The following is a 16742-nucleotide window of genomic DNA, read 5'->3' as shown; positions in this document are numbered from 1 at the left end:
CCACATCGTGGCCTCAAGGAGATCCAGAGGTCAGGGGAGAGCCCTGAGCCAGAAGTGAGGAGAGCTGGTTCTGTGTGAGCTGAGTACTCCTTGAGAAAGTCACTCCCCTACCCTGGACGTGGGTTTTCTTATCTGGAGTTGAATTTGGCTGATATAGTCTTTTACCTTCCTTCTTGTCCTCAGGTCTGATGCTGTGATTAGCAGCTGGGAGGCAGGGCGGGTGTGGCAGAGCCCTGAAAGCTTCTTCTGTCTCATGTGCCTGCCTTCTCCCAACGAGCAGGTTGAGAATTATTTCAGTAGCCCGAAGATGTCCACTGTGGGTGTGGTAAGGACAGCCTTTGGAGTCAGGAGCCCCCCTCTGCCCTGGGGAAGGAGGGCCTAGTTGGGGGGTTCCTTACGGTTGCACAGAATTCTCATGTTTTGGTTTGATATGACTTCCCTTCCTGTTCTCCCACCTCTTCCACAACTTTCCCGTGAGCATCACATTCGGTTTTCATAGTGGGCTGATTGTTTAGATAACTTTCCCGGTTCTTTCCTGCCTGTGGTTCCCTGAAACAAATAGCAGGAAATTGTTTTCATAGCCATCAGGGTCCCGCTTCATGTTTTCTTCTTTCCCTGCAGAACCTGACAGAACACACAGAGCACAGAGATGCATGTGCATGCTTTAGCTCCCAGTGCCCCTCTGCAGTGAGGGGTGGGTGGGGTTATATTCTTAATATTGCCTGGGGGCCCACGGCACACTTCTGTGAATTGTGTGTGGCATGCTAATGGCTTGTGTGTCACTGCCATTTAGTTTAAAGTGCACGTGTGTGTTACAAGTGCCTTGTGTGTGCATGCGGATCAGAATGTGGGGTCAAGGTGATTGTTGCTGAGAGGAAGTGATTTAGGAGCTTGTTTGCTCTCTGTTTCTGCTTTTTAATGCAATGTGGTGGTAATGTGCTGTCAGAGTGCTGATTAAAAAGATGTTAGAAATTTCCTTAATCTGGTCTGAAATTCACTTTGTTTTATTATTGATGTGCAATGTGTAAGGGTGTGAGGAAGTGGAGGATGAAACATCAGACCTTCCTGAGCAATCGAGGTCAGTTCTCAGAAACTGGATGTTGACTATTTAGTTATCACCACCCTTGGATTTGTGAGCAGGATCCAGAGGATCGGAGCGCTTCTATGACAGAGGTGTTATCCTGTCCTGGGACAATTAGAGACAAGTTGGCAAACAGGAAACAGGTCAAGTTTGGGGCTTGTTTCTAACCAATATTTAGGCATTCTGACCTTTAAGAACAATTTAATTTCACCGATACTGTCACCTAACTACCAACTGTAAGGTGCTGAATTTTCAAGGATAAATGAAATTCACTCCCTGTTCCGATTATTAATTGTTGGTCTTTTCTTGGACAAGGCTCTCTGGGCCCAATTCCCTCAGTACCCAACTCTCTTACTAGGCCGCTTTTGAGAGCTCTCTCAGAACCGGACAAGCAAGGCTGATCCTGGAAATGGCTGATGCAGGAGAGAGGGGCAGGAGCCTAGCTCCTTGCAGTGTCTGACTCTCCTTTTCAGGACATAGTGACCATGGGAAGTAGGAAATGTCTCCTTCGGAAATCCTGTGATGGGCAAGGTGGTGGGGATGGCAACTCTGATGGTCCCTCACCTGTCTCTCAGCTCCTCATGACACGAGAGCATGCCCTCAAGCATTCCCAGAGATGGGCATGAGTGTCTGTGCCTTGGGGCCCTGGAAACAAGATTTGTTAGCTACTTCTAAGAACATCATCAGTGAGAAGGAAGGGCAATTTGAGGTCCTGCAGAATTATCTTTAGGGAACTACTATTACTTCACTCCATTCAGACCAGGAGGTTAGTGGTAGCAAAGCATGGGGTAGAGAGAACAGGGTGCAAAAATGCTCGGACTGATTGGTGCCAAAACTTTTTCTGAGACTCTCACACTAAGCTTGGATCCCCTCTACCCTAGCAAGGTACCGAGTGAACTTGGGTAGGACTTCCCCTCCCTGGAAAAACCATTTTGCTAAGGCTTTGTGATGTCCTCTTGTGACTTTTGCCTCTTCAATACTGCCTTTCATATATTCATTTCAGCCTGAGGTCACTTGTGTAAAATTACTGGGGTTAGAGTGAGTGAAATGTTTCCAGACCCTACATTCTTAGGGTTGCCTCTGGGCCCTGCAACAATGGGGCCCTGGGAACTTAGTTCTAGCCTGGGTCCTTGTGTAGCTCTTTCATCATCCCAGCTACTCTCTGTGAGAGAGACTTCAAGCACTGGGATTTCTTAGATGTAGATGTGCCTTTGGAGTCAGATAGACCAGATCTGGATTTAAGTTCATGCTTTGTTCTTTGACCTTGGCAAAGAACCTTGGCAAGTGATTTATGCTCTCTTAACACTCAGTTGCTACACCTGTCAAAAGGAGATGATGCCTACCATAATAGTTATTATAACAGTAAAATTCATTGAGCATCTTACAGTTATTAATTCATTTAATCCTCATACATTTCTAGGAATTAAGTGCTGGTGTAGTTGTCATTTTTCAGATGAGGTAATTGAGGCACAGAGAAGTTAAGTAGCAGGACCAAGTCCATGCAATGTGTAAGTGGTGGAGCTGGGATTCTGAACTTGGACAGTTTGACCCCAGAGTTTGTGTCCTCAACTACAGCACTAGACCTTGTATTCACAGAATGTTAATAAGAATTCATTGAGATTAGGGCGCCTGGGTGACTCAGTCGGTTGAGCATCTGACTCTTGATTTTGGCTCTGGTCATGATCCCAGGATTGTGGGATCGAGCCCCACATTGGGCTCTGTGCTGAGCATGGAGCCTGCTTGGGATTCTCTCTCTTTCTCCCTCTCTCTCTCTTTCTCTCTCCCTCTGCCCATCCCCCACTCACGTGTGCACACACATGTTCTCTTTCTCAAAAATAAAAAAAATTAAAAAGGTAAATCCATGTTTTTAAAAAATGTTTACCTATTTATTTTTGAGAGAGAGAGAGAGAGAGAGAGAGAGAGCACAAGCTGGGGAGAGGCAGAGAAAGAGAGGGAGACACAGAATGTGAAGCAGCCTTCAGGTTCTGAGCTGTCAGCCATCAGTGCAGAGCCCAACTCGGGGCTCGAACTTATGAATCGGGAGATCATTACCTGAGCCAAAGTCGGATGCTTAACCAACTGAGCCACCCAGATACCCCAAGAAATCCATGTTAAAAAAACCAATTCATTGAGATAAACATTTAAAGCACTGGGTATAGTGCTTGGCACATAATAGGCACTCAGTAAATGGTACCTGTTACTACCAAAGTGGAGAGGCCTCCTTCCATGTGGGTATGTGGAAGGTGTGGCCCTGGGTCAGGGTGAGGCAGGAGAAGAGACAGGAGTTCCTGCTGACCTGGGGTTTACACAGTGTCAGGGTTTCTTCCAGCCTATCTTTTAAATTAATTAATTAATTAATTAATTAATGTTTATTTATTTTGAGGGAGCATGCACATGCGGGAGCGAGCTAGGCGGGGAGGGGCAGAGAGAGACTCAAGAGTACTCTTAACCAAGTGAACCACCCAGGCGTCCCCCCAGCCTATCTCTTTTAGACAGGGCTTATTGGCAAAAGTCTTGTTCCTGTAATCCCAAAGTTGCCTGACAGGCCCCAAAAGGAAAACACAAGAGCTGAAACTGGATGGCCATAGGGAGGGGCTCCCTCCCAGCAAGCCAGTGCTCAGGGATCACTTCTCTGAATCTGCTTCAGAGGAGTTTGACTTTTCATTTCCTGACATCTTATGCATTTGATCAGGGCTTCCAATAAGCCACCTGTGGAACAGAGTGGGGCTGTTGCCTGAATTGGCACAGGGTGGAGTGTTAGTGCCGGAAGCCAGGGAGACCCTGCAGGGACCCAGGGAGACCCAGATGTGGGCTTTGAAGGAGGGAGGTATCAAGCTGGCTCTGCTGTCTTGGGTTGTATACCTTGGCTCTCTGCCTGGGCCTGGGAACAGCTTGGTCAGCAACGCCTGCCCCGCGTGGTGCCAGCTGGGTTTGGAAGCCACAAGGCTTTGGGGGCTGGGGGACCTGGATTCCCTTCATGGCTCTGCCACTTTTTAGTTGTGTAGCCTTGGCCTTTTATTCATGTTCTCTGACCCTCAGTTTTCTCATGTGTGAGAAAATTGTGAGGATCAAGTGAAATAACATACATAAAGCGCCAGAGCGGTAACTTACGTAACTGTAGGTGCTCAGTAACTGTTCTCAGTCGTGGGTAGGTGCAGTTGGGGGAGGAGGGAAATATAAAATACAGTTCCTTCCTTTAAGAAGGTTATAGTTTGGGTGTGGTCAGAGGTAATAAGACAGGTAAACATATAAATCAGAGTTGGGACTGCATGTAATGAAACACAGAGCACTGAGTGTAGCAAACAGAGCTTTTGGAGTTCATATGTAGGAGGACTGCCCTGTAGACTACGCTGCTCAGGGAAGGCTTCCTGAACAAGTGAACTGGGCAAACCTGCAAAGGTTGGGAGGAAGGTGGAGGGGCATTCCAGGAAATATCTGAGTTGAGGCCAAGTAGCATAAGTTGAGCGGAAGGAGAGGAAACCAGCTGGATACCCTAAAGGGTAAAACCGTCCTTGACAAAGGTCAGGCTGAGGCAGATATTCCAGATGGGATTTTAAAAAAAGACAGAGGGTCACCAGGGTGGCTCACTCCGCTAAGCATCTGACTCTTGATTTAGGTTCAGGTCATGATCTTATGAGCCCCGTGTCCAGCTCTACACTGAGAATCTATTTGGGATTCTTCTCTCCCTCTGTCTGCCCCTCCCCCACTCATGCTGTCTCTGTCGCTCTCAAAATAAATAAATAAACTTTAAAATAAGAAAATAAAAGAAGACAGAGAAAGGTGAGTTTCAGGCAGAATTTCGGGAGAAATTCTAGGGTCTCAAAATTAGAATGATCTCTAGGTAGGGCAAAGGGGGTGGCCACCTTTAAGCTCAGGCCAGGCTTAAGTTCAGGAGAGGAGCCTGAAGCGGCAGAAAGGGAAGGAAGGGCTCCTTCCCCAGGGATCTGGACTTGTCAGCTTAAACACAGCAAGTGCCACCCAAGGTTTCCTGAAAGGGAGTGAAAACTAAGTCAGGCCAAATCCTTGGCGAGCCAGTTAGGGGCCTGATGAGTTGGATCTGATGTCCAAGGAAGTTCAGATGTCAGCAGGTGGTATCCACTGAGAATTCCTTGTTAGGCTCTGGCTATCCTTGACTGAAAATGTCTGTCTTTAAAAAAAAAATTCCTTTGTGTTTTTTCTTTCTTTGTTCCTATTGTTAGTTCGTCTGAAAACAGTCTTGGTTGAACTAAGTAGAAAAGGTTCATTCTTACCTAGCCAGTCTAACTAGGGTTGTTGTAAGAACAATTCTGGAAAACAATGTGTTGGTGGCCATGGACATCCATTGCCCTTTTGATAACTTTAGTAGCGTGATTGCACTGTTAGTATGCCCTATTCTTTATCTGAGTACATACTTAACTTTTCTCACTCCTCTGAAAGCAACTTAAGGTTAGAAACTGTGTCTTTGTTTCGGACTTTTATTAAAGTACCTGTCAAGAAACTACTTACATTATAGGTATCCAATAAATATTCATTAAATTGTAGGTTTTAACATGTGTGTCACACACAGAATCCAGTAAATGCTTGACATTTTTATTAATTAATTAATTAATTAATTCATTCATTCATTCATTCAATCTCTTAAGAGGTATTTAGTTTCCTGAATGACTACTAGATACTAAGCATTATATTGGGCATCTAATGGGAATAAAATCTAAGGATTTTAGTGGTCCTTAAAGGGCTCATGGTCTTATGAGATAGTCCAATAAACAGACAATTACAGAGCAGGATGACAAATGTCATGACTCAGGGACAGATTGAGTATTATAGGAGCACAGAGGAGGAGGGTCTCATAATTCATCTGGAATGAGGGTGGAGGTGTTGAGATCAGTCAGACAAGGCTTTTTTCCCTTTTTCTCTTTTCAAGAACAACATTCTAAAGGAGGAATAAAAATTGAGGAAAGAGCCTCCCAGGCAGAGGGAATAGTGTGTACAAAGTCAGTGGTGTGAGGGCTACCTGTATATTCAGGGAACTGTAAGTGGTTGAGTACATTATAACAGGGAGTACGGAGGGACCGTGGTTAGAAATAAGCAGGGAACATTATGAAGAGCCTGGCATACTAGGTAAAGAAGTTTGGATTTTATCCCCAAGGTAATGGTACGGGCATTGACATGATCAGATTTGTATTTTAGGGAGATCACTTTGACTATCAAAGTGGAGAACAAGTTGAATCAAAGTGTTGGAGGAAGATGAACCAGGGCAATTCAGGGAACAGGATAGGTAAGCTAGGTGATTGCTGCTTCCTGCTTCTCTAGGATACTCCTTCCCATCTTGAGGGACTGTGTTTCCAGTACCTGCCATAGCACCTGGTTAACAGGAAGCACTTCAGAAATACTTCTTCCTCCTCTTTGTATCTCACAAGCCTAATACAACGCCTGACACTTGGAGGTGCTCGGTGCACATTGGTTGGCTCCACCACTGTGACTTGTGCTAGCAGCTACTGAGCACTAATTTGGAGATAGGGTGGGTACCCTTCTTCCTGTGGTCACAAACCAGGCAAAATTGCTTTCTGGGTTAGAACTGACTTTGAAGATATCTTTCGCATGGCCCTTCTCAAGATGTCTCCAAAGACATTCTCCATCTTCTGATGAGTCTTTGTTCTAAAGTGAACAGTGAGAGAGAGGGGTGCCGGGGTGACTCAGTCGTTTGAGCGTCTGACCTCAGCCCAGGTCCTAATCTCATGGTTCCCAAGTTTGAGCTGATAGCTCAGAGCCTGGAGCCTACTTCGGGTTCTAAGTCTCCCTCTCTCTCTGCCCCTCCCCTGCTCATGCTCTGTCTGTCTCCCTCTCTCAAAAATAAAAAACATTAAAGCGGACAGTGAGTCACTTTAGGGCAGGAAACATATTTTTATATCCCCAGGACTTATCACAGGGCATGATAGATGATAGTAGTAGGTGATAGTAGGTGATGGTAGATATTTGTTCCATGAATTTGAGATTCATTGTTTTGGACTTGAAATGTATTTTATGAAACATGTTAATAAATGTTGATTAGGTTCTGATTCCTCCTCAAAAGCCTTTTAGATTTTTTTTAAGTTTATTTATTTTGAGAAGGGGGGGTGAACATAAGTGGGGGAGGGGCAGAGAGAAGGAGAGAGAATCCCAGGCAGGGTCTGCGCTGTCAGCACAACCCAAGCCTCAAACCCAGGAATAGAGTGCAGAGTCCAACGGAGGGCTCGAACTCACAAACTGTGAGATCACGACCTGAGCCAAAGCCGAGAGTCGGGATGCTTAACCGACTGAGCCACCCAGGTACTCCAAAAAGCCTTTTAAACCTGTAGCCTAATGGGTAACCGGGCATACTGAAGACTGGAGGCGAGGAACTCGAGGAGATGGGAGGAGTTAGCAGAATGGGAAGTAAGTTACTTCCCAGAAATATTTGAAAGCTGAACTGAAACAGTTCAGAAAGATTCTGGCCAAAGGGTGTAGGTTCTTCGAAAGTTCTACTGGGAAGATTGGGAAGCTCTGGGTTATCTTTACCACCTCCCGTTATACAGATTGCTTTGGTTTCTCCTCATACACTTTAAAATACAGTTAAACTAGATGACTCACCATGTTTTCCTGATTATTTGTTTTTTTGTTTCTTTTCTTCATTAGGAATGCCCTCCTCCTTTATACCATTATCATCATCCTTCAATTCCCTGCTGAAATGCTACACTCTTTCCCTGAAACCCTATGGAAGAAATAGTCTCTCCCTATCCTGAATGTTTTTGGCTTTTAGACCCCTTCATGGTACTTAATGCTATTACAATAATTATATATGGGTTATCAATCTTATTCCCACTAGGAGGAAGGGATCTGATTTAGCTATGTGTATTTCATAGCACAGGGACTTGTAAATGTTGACTGAACCATGTGACAGAACTGTATTACTAGCTTAGTGTGATGGTTAATTTTATGTGTCAACTTGACTGGGCCATGGGGTGCCCAGATATTTGGTCAAACATTTGGTCAAACATCACTCTGGGTGTTTTTGTGAGGGTGTTTTTATAAGGGAGTTTTTATATGAGATTCACATTTATTTTTATCAAAAAAATTTTTTTTAATATTTATTTATTTTGAGAGAGCACAAGTCAGGGAGGGGCAGAGAGAGAGGGAGACACAGACTCTAAAGTAGGCTCCAGGCTCTGAGCTGTCACCGCAGTGCCCAACGTGGGGCTCTAACCCACAAACCACGAGATCACGACCTGAGCCCAAGTGGGACACTTAATGGACTGAGCCACCCAGGTGCTCCTATGAGATTAACATTTAAATTGGTAGACTGAGTAAAGCAAGTTGTCTTCCCTAATGTGGGTAGACCTCATACAATCAGTTGATGGCTTGAATAGAACAAAAAGGTTGATCCTTCTCTGAGTAAGAGAGAATTCCTCCTTACTGCCTGGGACATCAGCTTTTTCCTGCCTTCAGACTTGAACTGAAATTTTGGCTCTTCTTGAGTCTGGAGCCTCCTGGCCTTTGGATTAGAACTACATTTTTGGCTCCCCTGGTCGCCAGCTTAGTGACTTAGCCCACAGATTTGCGGACTTGTCAGCCTCTTTAATCAAGTGAGCCAATTCCTTATAAATCTCTTTCTTTATGTCAATCTGTCTTTCTTTCTGTCTATCTAACCTCTGTATCTAGATATATCCATCCTATTGGTTCTGTTTTTCTGGAGAACCCTGACTAATACACTTACGTCCTGGATTTTAGAAATATTCTAGAGAAAGGAAAAGAGTTTGATCTACCTTTCCTGGAATTGGATTAACATGAGACATGCTTTTAAAATGATGCTTACCCTTTGATACCTTTTCATCTCCCAGACGCTTCTCATCTAAACTCTTCTTCCTTTTCCAAGATTTCAGGCTCATAGGACTTGGACGCTTCCATCAGCCCTCCACTGTAGTACCTGACCAACGCCCACCCTGTCCTTCACTTAAGGCCCACATTTTCCTTGCTTTTGAGTCCTCTTGCCAACCTCACCCCATCAAAGCCCCAACTCAGTGTCGTAGGTCTGAGGTTGGTCGGGGTGGCGGGGGCGGGGGTGGTGGGAAGCAGCCTGCTATTCAAGTGATGCGTGTGTAGCTGAAAGCTCTCTAACCTTCTCAGAGTTATTTGCTAAATGACTTGGATGAAATATCAAGTAGTTTAAAAAAATGGGGTGAGGTTTGTAGGCAGAGTGGGGATGACATTTTGAGTAATTGCCTAGTGGGCAGGCAGAACAGCCCTCCTGACCTTCAGTCCGAGGGTAGGCACCTCCTATGCCCTTGCTGCTTTGACAGATTCTTCTCTTTTCCATTTCTGAAACCACAGCTTCTCCCAAAACAATAACAAATAAGCACTCCCACAGAAATAGCAGTGGAGATTCTGCTGCTGACACAAGAAAAGAGGGAGGGGGCAACCATGTGCATGTCTCTGATGGATCTTTATAAGTTAGCAAATACTTATGGTTTTGAAAAGCCCATTTTAGAAGAATATAGACTGGGGCGCCTGGGTGGCTTAGTTGGTTGTGTCCGATTTGGGCTCAGGTCATGATCTCATGGCTCGTGGGTTCAAGCCCCACATCTGGCTCTGTGCTGACAGCTCAGAGCCTGGAACCTGCTTGGGATTCTGTGTCTTCCTCTCTCTCTATGCCCCTCCCCTGCTCGCTCTCTGTCTCTCTCCCTCTCAAAAATAAATAAACATTAAAAATTTTTAGAAGAATTAGACTGTTTTAAAGATGATGAGAAAATCAGAAGTCTTATATTATGTGTGGCTATAAATAAAGAGCTAAAGAGCTGGCAGGAGAGCAGATGTCAGCGGAGGCATTAGAGGTACCCTGTTTTCAAGGATGTTGGTTAGTCAGATCTGCACTGAAACTGCTCTGGCTTAAAATACTTAGCACCTAGCATATTGTAAGATCTTCCCTGCAGGTTTCCTGTGAGAAGGAGGGGGAGGATTTAGGGGAAAGATCATGATTATAATATGAAACTACAAACTCCTTGCATCTATTTCCATGTTTAAATATATTTAGATCTTTCTCATGTTAAAAAAAAAATTCTTTTTTTTGAACCCTATTCCTCTTGCTGACTTCCACTCTATCACTGTCTTCCTTTGTATAGACAAACTTCTTAAAAGAGTCGTTTTCAGGGTTGTCTGGGTGGCTCAGTAGCTTAAGCGTCTGACTCTCGATCTCAGAGCCTACTTAAAAAAAAAAAAAGACTTGTTTTGGGAGCGCCTGGGTGGCTCAGTCAGTTGAGTCTGACTTCGGCTCAGGTCATGATCTCACAGTTCGCGAGTTTGAGCACCACGTTGGGCTCTGTGCTGACAGCTCAGAGCCTGAAGCTTGCTTTGGATTCCGTGTCTCCCTCTCTCTCAGTTCCTCCCACACTCACACTCTGTTTCTCTCTGTCTCAAAAATAAGTAAATATTTTTTTAAAAAAGGGACTTGTTTTTAGCCAGTATCTCCATTTGTTTATCTCCCATCCACTCCTCAGCATTGGAGAGTTGATCCCCCCACCCACCCCCGCCCCACCCACTCCCTTGTACTTCGCACCTTTGTTTTACCTAATGTCACAGAGCAGGTGCCACTCTTGGCCACTACTTCACTCAAACTGCTGCCATGGCCCTCACTCTGTTGGTTCCCCACCAATCTGACCATTCCTCTTCAGTTCTCTTTGCCACCTCTTCTGATCTGTTCATGCCATAAATGTCACTGGTCTCTAGAGTTCTGACCTGTTCTATGCCTTCCTGTCTGTGACTTCAGTTATAATCCATCACTCTTGAGTTGTAGATCTCTACTGTCTGTTGGGTATCTGCTTTTGAATGTGCAACATGTCCCATACTGAACTTACCTTACCTCCAAACCTGGTTCTTTAAAAATAATAATAGTTATTATTATAATTCTTATTATAATAATATATGTGGGCTGGTAGCCCACAGTGATCTGTGCCACAAACCTGCCACCGTTCTCCTTCCCTTTGGCATTCCCTCATCTGGTCAGTCTGGGGTCATGACAATGCCAACTCCTATGTAACTCTCTAACCTGTCCCCTCTTCTCCAACCTGATTCATGCTACTAACTCAGGCCACCATCATCTCCTCTGGATTCCTGCTACATCTTCTCTCTGACCCCCTTCCTTGCTCCAGCCTATTAATTCCGTGCCCCCTCCCATTTGCCATCCACAGTGCAGCCGAAGTGGCCCTTGCCCAACAAAGTTCTGATCATCTTTTTCCATAATTAAATTCCTTCCATCCTTCTCTAAAGCAGCCCTCAGGCTGCAATTTGATCTGTTCAGCAAGGCTCCCCAGTTTTTTGTCACGTTACAAATGTAAAAGACCTCAGTATTCTTCAGCTTCCACTGTCCCAGTCCTGCCCTCCACCCCTCCCCAGTTCTTGCACATTATGCCTCAGCCACACCAAACTACTTTAATTCCTGAAATTCCCTGCTTTCTAGGAGTTTGGGCCTTTGTGCTTATTCTCTGCCTAGAACACTCCTGTCACGCCTCTTTATTTTCGTATCAGTTTTAGTTAGCTTTCAGGCTTTGGTTTATACCTTACTTCTGTAATCTACTACATTAACACACCAACCTGGGATTATGCCCCTAACGTCCCCAGCACTTACCCCTTTTGTACCACTTACCATGCTCTCTTGAGACTGGTGAATGTACGGGAAGCATCTTGTAGGCAGGGATGACGTGTTAAACTCCCAGGCCCTCAAATAGTACCTTTCACATGATAGATGTTCAATAAATATTTGTGATATCATTGAATGATTTCCATAATTACTTTGGACATGTTTCTTATTAAATCAGTTGAACAAGTCATATAGAGCTCATAGGGAGAGAGCACAAATGAGGTCCAAGGCCTTAAAGTCAGTTTTTGTTTTGTTTGTTTGTTTCTTTGTTTATTATATTTTTAAGTAGACTCCATGCCCAACATGGGGCTTGAATACATGATCCCAAGATCAAGATTCATAACGCTCTACTGACTGAGCCAGCCACGCATCCCTGTTTTGTTTTGTTTTATTTTAATTAAAGCAAAAGTTTGGATTTTTGCAGTGTTACTGGCTGGCTATGGGTCTTAATGGGCTTATGGGATAGTATAGTTAAACCTAGACTCCAGCTAGCTGACATAGTCCAATTCCAGACCTTTAGATTTTTTTTTTTTTTTGAAGAACAGCTTTATTGAGATACAATTCATATACCATACAATTCATCCATTTAAAGTATATAATTCAGGGCTCCTGGTTGGCCCAGTCGGTTAAGCGTCTGACTTCGGCTCAGGTCACGATCTCATGGTTCACTAGTTTGAGTCCCACATCGGGCTCTGTGCTGACAGCTCAGAGGCTGGAGCCTGCTTCAGAGTCTGTGTCTCCCTCTCTCTCTGCCCCGCCTCCACTCATGCTCTGTCTCTCTCTCTCAAAAATAAACATTAAAAAAAATTTTTTTAAGTGTATAATTCAATGATTTTTAGTAAGTTCACAGAATTGTAGAACAACCATCACCACAGTCAATTTTGAGCATTTTCATCATGCCAACAAGAAACCCTATACCCATTAGCAATGCTCCTCATCTCCATCTCCTCTCTCCTCCACTGGAAACCAGTAATCTACTTTTTGTCTCTATGAATTTGACTATTCAGGATATTTCATATAAATAAAATCATACAATCTGTGGTATTTGTGACTGGCTTCTTTCACTTAGCATGATGTTTTTAAGATTCATCCGTGTCGTATCATTTATCAGTATTTTATTTCTTTTTATTGCCAAATGATATCCATTGCATGCCCCATTTTGTTTATCCATCCATCAGTTGATGGATATTTGGGTTGTTTGCACCTTTTTGGCTAGCATAAATAATGCTGTTTATGAACATTTGTGTACAAACTCTTATGTGGACGTAGTTTTTATTTCTCTTGGGTATATATATATGGGAGTGGAATTGCTGGGTCATATGGAGGACTTATGGTTCTTCTTCTTCTTCCCCTTCCCCTCCTTCTCCTTCTCCTTCTCCTCCTCCTCCCCTTCCCCCTCCCCCTCCCCCTCCCCCTCCTCCTTCTTTTCCTTCTCAGCTACACCCAATGTGGGGCTTGAACTCATGACCCTGATATGGAGTCTGATGTCCTACTGACTGAGTCATCCAGGCACCCCAGGATTTAGGATTCTTAAGAACGGAGGTTGCTTTACACAATGAGCTCAAAAACACATGAAGCACTAATAACTCTTGCTCTTTAATTTGTTTATTTACTGACAGGCAAAGTTTTACAGCTGACTCTTTGAAGAATTGGCATTAATCAAATTTCTCTATCTGATACAAAGTAGCCAACGAATGTGCAAAGTCCAGTTTTCCCGTGTAGGAGAATAAAGGTCTTCTTGGGTTTAAACGGAAGTGGGAGAAGTTAGTATCTGTTTCTGCCCATTTCTACTCCCACTCTGCCATACTCCTGGACCACACAGGGCTGGCTGATGGAGTCACCCAGGAAAGCTTCAACTGGGAAAGCTGGCCTAGGAACTGATTTTCGCCATAATTAGATCACTGCTTCCATCTCTGTATTTATCATAAGAACTTACCGTTCCTTTTGTATGACATCTGTCTCTGGCTCTTCTTTGTTCATCTCCATCATCTCTGCCACCATATACACTCCTGTCTTCTCCCTGCTCTTTCGTTTTTCCTCACTCTCCTGGTCATGTCAAACTGTTCCTTGGTCCTGTTTAAGACAATAAAGTTATGAGACTCATGTGAGTTTTAGGATTCCTTTTATAAGTATATCATATCCAGATAAATACGGGCACCTTAAAGTAGTTGTCCTGGGTGGCTGTACATTTATTCCAAAACTTCTGTTGTTACTTAAACTATTTTGGTTATTTATTATGTAGAGTTGCTCTCAAAACCAGTCTGATCCCTACAAGAAGACTAGTTTCATTTCCCTTAATAATCACACCTAGTATTGCAAGGGCCTCCCACTCTGCTTGTATTTATTTGCTTGTATTTATTCCCAGTTCCCTCTTTCCTTTCTTGCTCTAGTCCCCCCAATAAGAGGAGTTCTGGGTTCAGATAGGGACACAGAGACGCAGTGAAGGGAGATTGGCATGTTTCACAAGACTTTGACCTTTAAACAAAGCATGCTTAAGATGCTCCAGTGTTCCATTTCTGCTTTGTGATCCCCTCCTCAGCCTTTTTCAGAGGAAAAAAAAACCCATAAAATAGTAGGGCTGGGAATATGGCCTTGAATTGTTCTCCTCTCAGGGGGAGAAATGAGTAGGGAGAAGTACTTCTGAGGGCTCCATTTCCTTCCATCCTGGGTAGTTAACGTTTTACCAGCAGTTCGTTTGCCTCTAGGGGAGACAAGGATCATGTTCCGGCCCCGCCCCGCTGCTCAGGGTAGAGGGCACTTTGTACAGAGCTGTGATTTGAGAACAGCCTGCATCTGACCTTATTCTTATTTTCGAGTCTGTAGCTGCCTGTGATCTTGTATCTTCTCAGCTCTGAGGATTTTCATATTCTCTTCCTCTTTGAGTTTCTGCTCTGGGGAGAAAAGGAAGATGTTTACTAGTGGGGGGGAAATAAACCCTGAAATTTGCAAAATAAAAATTAACATATAGCTGAGCTTCCTGCCCATCATGCCTCCATCTTCTCCCCAGAAGTTTCTGAACCTCCCCAAACCCCAGTGAGATTTTGGTTGGTTGTACAAATATATCTACAGGATTCCCTTAACGAGGGAGCTGTGTTTGAAGGCTTTGTGTTCTTGTTACCATCTTACCTGCTTTTCTCTTTTCCAGAGAATTCTCCTTCTCACAAATAGGTATGAGACCAATGGTCGAGAAATACAGCCTCCGTTCACCCTTCTATTAATTGCAGAATAAGTGATGCAGAGGCTGGTTAGATAATATAGCTGTGGGTAGAGAGCAAAAGGAAGCATTGGAACACCTGCCAGGGATGAGACCAGAGATCACCATTAGTGAATGAACATCCCTGGAGCAGAGGAAGGGAGGAGGTGGAAACAAGAAAGGGAGCCAAAGGAAGCCAAAGAATTATAGGAACTGAGGATATAATCTATAGGGGAATGAGGGAGGCTAGGCAGAGGATTTTGGTGGTCTCTTCTCTAGTGCCTGAAAGGACAGTTGCTTAATTAGTGGCTATTATGGGCATGGCCTCAGGGTAGATTCTGGGGATATAGAGATAAATAGATACAGTCCCTACTTTACAAGTGTACAGTCTAACAAAAACAAATACAAATTAGATGAGACTTTCAAACGTGTGGTGTTGTGGACTGGGATACTGCTACCATTACTAGCAGTAACATTTTTGTAAATTGAAGTATAGTTGGCATACAAGATTATATTGGTTTCAGGTGTATAACATAGTAACTCGACAATTATATACATTATGAAATGTGCACTTACAAGTGTACATCTGTCACCATACAAAGTTATTACAGTGTTATTGACTGTATTCCCTATGCTGTGCTTTTCATCCCTGTGACTTAATTTATTTTATAAATGGAAGTTTGTACTTCTTAATTACTTCCACCTATTTCACCCATCCATCCCCACACTTCCCCCGGCTGGCAACCACTAGTTTGTTCTCTGTATTTACGAGTCTATTTCTGTTTTGTTTGTTTAGATTCCACACATAAGAGAAATCCTACGGTATTTCTCTTTTTCTCTCTGACTTATTTCACTTAGCATAATACCCTCCAGGTGTATCCACGCTGGCAAGGTTTCATTCTTTTTTACGGCTGAATAATATCCCAGTGTGTGTGTGTGTGTGTGTGTGTGTGTGTGTGTGTGTGTATCACATTGTCTCTATCCATTCATTTATCAGTGGATACTTGGTTTGCTTCTGTATCTTGCCTATTGTAAATAATGCTGCAATAAACACAGGGGTGCATATATCGTTTTGAATTCACGTTTTGTTTTCTTCAGCTAAACACCCAGAAGCAGAATTGCTGGGTCATATAGTGTTTCTATTTTTAATTTTTTGAGTAACCGCCATACTGTTTTCCCTAGTGGTGGCACCAGTTTACATTCCCAGCAGCAGTACACGTGTTCCATTTTTTCCACATCTTTGCCAACGCTTGTTATTTCTTGTCTTTTTGATACTAGCCATTCTGACTGGTATGAGGGGATAACTCATGGTGGTTTTGATTTGCATTTTTCTGATGATTAGTGATGTTGAACATCTCTTCCTGTGATTCTTGGCCATATGTGTGCCATCTTTGGAAAATGCGTATTCAGATCCTCTCCCCATTTTATTTTTTATTTTCTTTTATTAAGTAAATTCTCCACCCAACATGGGGCTCATGAAACTCATGACCCCGAGATCAAGAGTCACATGTTCCAGGGGCACCTGGGCGGCTTGGTGGGTTAAGTGTCTGATTTCAGCTCAAGTCATGATCTCATAGTTCGTGGGTTTGAGTCCAGCATCAGGCTCTGTGCTGATAGCTCAGAACCTGGAGCCTGCTTCAAATTCTGTGTCTCCTCTTCTCTCTGCCCCTCCCCCACTCACACTGTCTCTGTCTCTCAAAAAGATGAATAAACGTAGAAAAGAGAAAAGAGTCGCATGTTCCACCGACTGAACCATCCAGGCACCCTTCCTCTGCCTATTTTTTAATTGGGTTACTTTTTTTTTGTTTGCTTTTGTTTTTGTTTTGATGTTGGGTTGTATG

General features: G+C 43.7%; 1 long non-coding RNA gene across 3 annotated transcripts; it reads right to left on the bottom strand.

Moving 5' to 3' along the window:
- Positions 1-381: 381 nt before the first annotated feature.
- Positions 382-15443, bottom strand: LOC115502340. 3 transcript variants are annotated; one of them, XR_004342992.1, is made up of 4 exons: positions 14507-15443; positions 13645-13781; positions 11715-11799; positions 382-549 (listed from the first exon to the last, which is right to left on the bottom strand). It is a non-coding gene; the product is annotated as an uncharacterized LOC115502340 (long non-coding RNA). The 3 variants fall into 3 exon arrangements; XR_004342991.1 differs by lacking the exon at positions 382-549 and having other exon boundaries at positions 10627-11799; positions 14507-14599; positions 14835-15443; XR_004342993.1 differs by lacking the exon at positions 382-549 and having other exon boundaries at positions 10627-11799; positions 14507-14594; positions 14835-15443.
- Between the last annotated feature and the right edge of the window lie 1299 nt (positions 15444-16742).

This window comes from Lynx canadensis, chromosome E2 (genome assembly GCF_007474595.2).
Source record: "Lynx canadensis isolate LIC74 chromosome E2, mLynCan4.pri.v2, whole genome shotgun sequence".
In the NCBI taxonomy this organism is placed as follows: domain Eukaryota; kingdom Metazoa; phylum Chordata; class Mammalia; order Carnivora; family Felidae; genus Lynx; species Lynx canadensis.
Note: the sequence above shows the minus strand (reverse complement) of the source record. Positions and strands in the feature narration are given on the sequence as shown.